Here is a 6,601-nt window from a genome sequence, read left to right on the forward strand (position 1 = left end):
GAAGAAGACACTGGGCATCATGTTTCCCTTGGGCCAGCTAGCTCAGCTGGTAAGAGCGTTGTGCTAAAATTGCCAAGGCAGTGGGTTCAAGCCCACACTGGCCATCTGAAGCCAGGGGTAGGCCCTGTTCTTTGCTCCTTTTTGGCTGGCTCATGGGAGCCGGGCATGATCAAGAAGCAAAAAGCAACACCACCACAATGGAGAATACAGGCATCAAGCTCATATTAAGTGCTCTACCATTTAAGCTAATTACTGGCAGCCATGCCCACAATGTCCCAAGATGGGGACAGACACAAAATGCCATGCATAGAATGACCCAAGCGGACCTTGCTGGGTCCATATCAAAAGGAAGCAGGTTGAAGCTTGGCTGGAGAATGAGGGCATTGATCCCACTACCTCTCACATGCAAAGCAAGTGCTCTACCACTTCAGCTAATTCCCCAACTACCATGTGGCATTGCTCTATAATATCCCAAGATGGGGGCATAAAATGACCTGAGAAAATGTTGTTGAATTCATGGCAAAAGGAAGAGAATACAAGTTTAGCTGGCGAATGTGGGCATAGATCCCGCTACCTCTCCCATGCTAAGTGAGCGCTCTACCATTTGAGATAATTCCCCACCTGCCTGGCAACACTGCCCCACAATATCCTGAGAGAAACGCAGAGCCAAGATGTCATGCGGAAAGTGACCTGAAGGAGCAATAAGAAGAAAATAGATATGTCATTGGAGAATGCGGGCATTGATCCCGCTACCTCTCGCATGCTAAGCGAGCGCTCTACCATTTGAGCTAATTCCCCTTTTGCCGTATGCCCTTGTTCCCATTCACATATAAGATCCACATATGTACATGTAATGATCAATGCAGGTTGAAAGGTGTCTTTAAACAGAATTGTTGCACACCCAACACAGCAGGTGTATGTACTACATGTTTACTAAACTAGGGACTAGGTCCTTCTAAAAGTACGAAATGCATTCCCAAATGTGCACAAAGTCCCAAAAGAGGAAAAGCATTTTAACAGATATTTGTTCTTAAAAGCTCAGGCATGCACATTCATTGCAGAAGATGAAAATGGCTTGTTTATTATACCTAACTCCTCGCAAATAGCCCACCATAGTGACTAAAATTACCCAATTTCTAGGGCTGTGCATAGCATGTCCCTACCGGACTTGCCCCAGAGGCCATTTCACAGCCTGGGCTTGGATTCAGGGCTTCGGCCCAAGGCGGTGCACAGCCCTACTAATTTCATGGGAAAGGGGAATCCAAAGGACTTGACATCCTGGTTGGTTGGGGAAAATCTAGAAAAATGCTGGGGCTACACACCACCCTTGGCTTTCTCAGCTTTAGTTGTACTTTTAATGAATGTGACCATAACCTCAAGCAACCTGGGCTTTTGTTGACAATAGGCTGCACCACATTGTCCACAGACGTCCAAAAGAAAGAGTTTGGGGGTAAGTGATGATGTGGAGACCACACAGAGGCTAAGACTTTTAAAATCTGATCATGGAGGAAGCAAGTATATTCTAGGCATAAGTGAAGGCTTAAGCCAAGGTGTCAGGATAATGCCATTTAAGTCCATAGTGCATAAGACATGGGTTAGAGAGCCAGCATGTCTGAAGCTCCTCTCTAACACCTGAGCATTCAGAGCCACACGTGACCTGCTGTCAAGGGCCCCGCCAAAGAGGTTCATGAGGCACGGCTAGCCCCTTCCCTTCTCAGCTCTGGCTTGTGGACTGGTGATATGATTCTCATTTTGGATGTAAGAAGTCAGTAAGACTGATCTCTGCCGGCAGGCCTATCCAGTGGAATTTTAGGATGTTTTAACAATGTATATTATGTTTTAATTCAGTTTTATGTATTTTATATTTGATGCTGTTCCCTGCCTCGATCAGAATGGAGAGGTGGGTTGTTGTTGTTGTTGTTGTGATGATGATGATGATGATGATGATGATGATGATGATGATGATGATGTTCCCAAACAATGCCCTACAACTTTGGGGAAAAGGTGACATGTTTAGGATGGGAATTCCCATCTGATCTAGATATTTATTTTGGGCTGCCGGACCAAATCTTTGTGATATGTTTTTTGAAACAGCAGCAGTCTAGTCATTGCCCTATAGGCTGGGCCGGTAGCTCAGCTGGTCAGAGCATGGTTATAACTCCAAGGTTGTGGGTTGGAGCCTCGTGTTGCCCACCTGGAAAAAAGCGAGCGCCTTGTGCTTCCTCTCTTTTTTCCTAGATCAAAATACAGAAGAATATAAAAATGATGGTACTGGATCAGACAGAAGGCCTATCGATTTCAGGTAGATGAGTGGTGCCAATGATAACAAAGCCATGGATTCAAGGCCCACTGTGCTATCTGAAGACAGGGAAGGGCGCTGTGCTTCGTCCCTGTTTGGTGGCCTGTAAGGAGCTGTCCATGGCCAAGAAGGAAAAATCCCAGGCAACACAAAATGCACCATGGAGAATACGGGCATCGATCCCGTTACCCCTCGCATGCGAAGCAAGCGCTCTACCACTTGAACTAATTCCCCAGTTGCCTGGAAGCACTGCTCTGCAATACCCCACGAAGGAGGCAGAGCCAATATGCCATGTAGGAAGTGACCCCCAATTGGTACACATGGAAAAGAAAGAGAGATATTTGGCTGGAAAATGCAGGCATCAATCCTGCTACCTCTTGCATGCTAAGCAAACACTCTACCATTGCTTGTCCCACAATGTGCCAACTGGGGGTCAAACCTTGGATGCTGTGCAGAAAGTGACCTGAAAAAGCCACACTCTAGCCTCCCAGTACTCTTCCTGATAGAAGAAGACACTGTGCATGCTGTTTCCCATTGGCTAGCTAGCTCAGCTGGCAAGGACATGGTGCATATAAGGCCATGGGTTCAGGTCTCATGCTGGCCATCTGAAGCCAGGAGAAGGCCCCATGCTTTGCCCCATTTTGGTTGGCTCACAGGAGTTTGCCATGGCCAAGAAACAAGCAAACGAAAAAGCATGATGTAGAATATGGTCATCAAACCCATTGTCTCTCACGTACTAAGCACTCTGCCATTTAAGCTTAAATACGCAGTTGCCCCAACAATGCCCCAAGATGTGGGCAGAGCCAAGGTGCCATGCAGAAAATGACCCAACAAAGGTCTGATGTGTTTGCAGCAAAAATAAGTGGTTAGAATCTTGGCTGGAGAATGTGGGCATCGATCCCACTACCTCTCACATGCAAAGCGAGCGCTCTACCATTTGAGCTAATTCCCCAACTCCCTTGCAGTGCCATAATATTCAAAGAAGGGGACAGACCCAGGACACTGTGCATAGAATGACCTGAAAAGGCACAGCAAAAGGAAGAGAGAGGAAATATTACTGGAGAATGTGGGCATCGATCCCGCTACCTCTCACATGCTAAGCGAGCGCTCTACCATTTGAGCTAATTCCCCTTTTGGCATGTGTCCTTATTCCCATGCACACAAACATGCCATGTAGGTACATGGAATGACCAATTCAGGTTCAGGCGTGTCTTTAACCAGACTTATGGCACACCCATAGCAGATTTATACACTATGAAGATTTACTAAAAGGGAAACTAGGTTCTTCTAAAAAGGGGAAATTAGTTCAAACGCTAGTCCCAAATGTTTGAACATTAGTTCAAACATTAGTCCCAAAGCAGGAAACGTATTTTAGCAGACACTTCTTCTTAAAAACACATGAAGGCACATTCATTGCAGAAGAGATTGGAGCTGTCACCTCCTTCATGGGTGGAAGAAGACCAGTTCAGATCTTATCCTTTGGACCACTTAGTTCAGCTGCTAAAAGAATGGTGCCAATGATGTCAAGGCCACGGATCAAGGCCCAACGGGCTATCTAAAGACAGACATGGGCCCTGTGCCTTGCCCCGTTTTGGGCTGGCTCAAAGGAGCTGTTGAGGCAAACTCCATGTTAGGCATTATAAGAAAAAGAATTGAGAATAAAACTGCTAGTATCATACTGCCTTTATACAAAGCTATGGTGTGACCACGCTTAGAATACTGTGGACACTTCTGATCACCACACCTTAAAAAAGGAAGAAGATATTGTAGAACTGGAAAAAGCACAGGAAAGGGCAACTAAAACGATCAAGAGTCTGGAGCATCTCCCTTATGAGAGAAGTTTACAACAGCTGGAGCTGTTTAGCTTAGAAAAAAGGAGGGTAAGGGGAGACATGGGGGGATCTACACAGCGCCGTGAAGGCGCTTGCGTGCGCCTCCAGTGCGCCCCGAAAGTCATTGTGTAGATCCTGCCCGGACTGCGCTGGGAAGGGCGCCTCTAGTCCATCCGTCCATCAGGCTGGCCCCGCCCCATCCTGGCCGTGGGCTTTATAATAGGAAATCCTTCCTCCCAATGGCACGGGCTGAAGCATTTAACCTGTTGCTGCTGGAGGGGGCGGCCTCTCCCTCAGGTTCATCCCCACGGAGCTACGGGGCCCAGGGTGAGTGCAACCTCCTGGCTGCCTCGGTGTTTCTGGGGGCGGTGGGGGGGGAGGCGGGGGAGAAGGATGCTTGAACTAACTGTTCATCTGCCCCCTCCAGCAGCAACAGGTTAAATGCTTCAGCCCAGGCCATTGGGAGGGAGGATTTCCTATTATAAAGCCCACGGCCGGGATGGGGCGGGGCCAGCCTGACAGACAGACGGACGGACGGACGGACGGACGGACGGACTAGAGGCGCCCTTCCCAGCATAGTCCGAGGCAGGATCTACACAATGACTTTCAGGGCGCACTGGATGCGCACGCAAGCACCTTCACAGTGCTGTGTAGATCCTCCCATGATTCCACAAGCTCATACAGGGAGGCAGGAATTGCCCAAAGCTGGCCAGAGGAACTTTGCGCCATTGGGAGCTCTGCACACACCAATTTCCTCTGTCTGATTTCAGGCAATTCCCCACGTCCTCTATTCTTCTTACTATTGGCCTCTTCTTTTTACCTGTCCTGTTCTCATTCAGCCTTAGGTCTCACTTGTAAGGTCTGCAATGCTGGAAATGCCAAGGAATGCTTTTCTGAAGTAGGGTACCGCAAGAGTAGCTTTGGGGAATGTTACACATATGCAGGCTGCATCAGTAAGATCTGGGGATGCTAAACCCATGGACTCAAACCAGAGGTGGTGGGGATTTTTCCATATTCCTGGGAGTCTTCCTTGTTTGCTTTTGAATGGCCCAACACACTTGGCTTCATGGAGGCCATTTTGAAAACTACATCTTTCAAGCTTCATGAACATGCAAAGTCACTTTTAGTGGATATACTATAGAAGGTGTTGTCTGCCTTATCCCTTTCCCTAACTGCCAAATGGACTAGCCATGTCCACCTCCACCCACTATAAACATACTGAGCTCAAAAAATGGCTTATGCTGCGTTCACATGATCAGCGGTGAAAACACTACATCCATGTGTTTTGCGTGATCACAGTCTTACAGTAAACGACCTGGAGTTGGATCCAGATGTAAGCATGAGCAACTGTTCTGGGGAAGATGGACTTTTCTGCTCCCTCCTTCTCAGTACATCTCCTTGAGCTCCCTAAAAATGCCACGTGGAGAGTGAGGAGACTGTTACAAAGTAGCTTCTGTGAGCAGCACTGACTCCACTTTGAAGCAGCCAAAACCCCACCTGCAGCAGGAATGAGACTGAGGGCCTTCCTAGACGAGGCCTTAGCGCGCCTTCTGTCCTGGCTTCCCTGCTGTGCGTCCAGATGACGCACAGGGGAATCCGGAGACAGGCCGCGCTGAGGCCTCCTCCAACACGCCATAAGCGAATTCGCTTATGGTGCGCCTTTTCCCCAGCTCCAGCCTCAGGCTGGAGCTGGGGAACGTCTAGGGACTTCCGCAGCTTTTCGCGGCTCCTCGCTTACTCGTGAGGAGCCACGAAAAGCCGCGGACCTGGCACAGCGCTCATAGGAGCGCTGTGCCCATCGGTGGTGGGGCCGAAGGCTGGGAGGGTGGGTGCCAGGGTGGGTGGCACAGGGGGAGGGCGGGTGCGATTGCACCGCGCGCCGCCCAAGCCCGGGCAATGCCTGGCATGGGGCATTGCTCGGGCTCGGGCGGCACGCGGCGCGATCGCACCCACCCTCCCCCCGTGCCACCCACCCTGGCACCCACCCTGCCAGCCTTCGCCCCCCCCCCCCGGTAAAAAAAAAACCAAAAAAAACCCACGTACCTCTCCGGAGTCTTCGGGCCGCACCCGGCCCCTTTAAAATTAAAAAAAAATGGCGGACGCCGCAGGGACGCGACGTCCCTGCGCGTCGTGCGTGCGGTAGCCTGGGGGAGGCGCGCTAACTTCAGCGCGCCTCGGCCCCGCCTCCCTGCCGGCGTAAGCCGGCAGGTCTAGCAAGGCCCTAAGTGCATTCACACAAAGATAGATCAAGTAATCATTTCCTGATAGACTTCTTCAAATGCATTCCCCAGAGACAAAGGTGGGGTAAAATTAAGCAGAATATGAATGCTGGATGGCAAGAGTGATATCTGGTCATGCACGTGCTAATGCAGCGCTGTTGCTGAACCCAGCCTGAACACATGGCTTTAAAGCAATCATTATTGTCTAAAGTCATCTTTTGAAAAGAGAAGGTTTCAGCAAGTACAGCCAT

General features: G+C 49.5%; 1 non-coding gene across 1 annotated transcript; it reads right to left on the reverse strand.

Annotated features, from left to right (window-relative positions):
• Positions 1-725: 725 nt before the first annotated feature.
• On the reverse strand, positions 726-798 carry TRNAA-AGC (transfer RNA alanine (anticodon AGC)). Its single transcript has one exon. It is a non-coding gene; the product is annotated as a tRNA-Ala (tRNA).
• Positions 799-6,601: the final 5,803 nt, after the last annotated feature.

Source organism: Elgaria multicarinata, chromosome 3 (genome assembly GCF_023053635.1).
Source record: "Elgaria multicarinata webbii isolate HBS135686 ecotype San Diego chromosome 3, rElgMul1.1.pri, whole genome shotgun sequence".
Taxonomy (NCBI): Eukaryota; Metazoa; Chordata; class Lepidosauria; order Squamata; family Anguidae; genus Elgaria; species Elgaria multicarinata.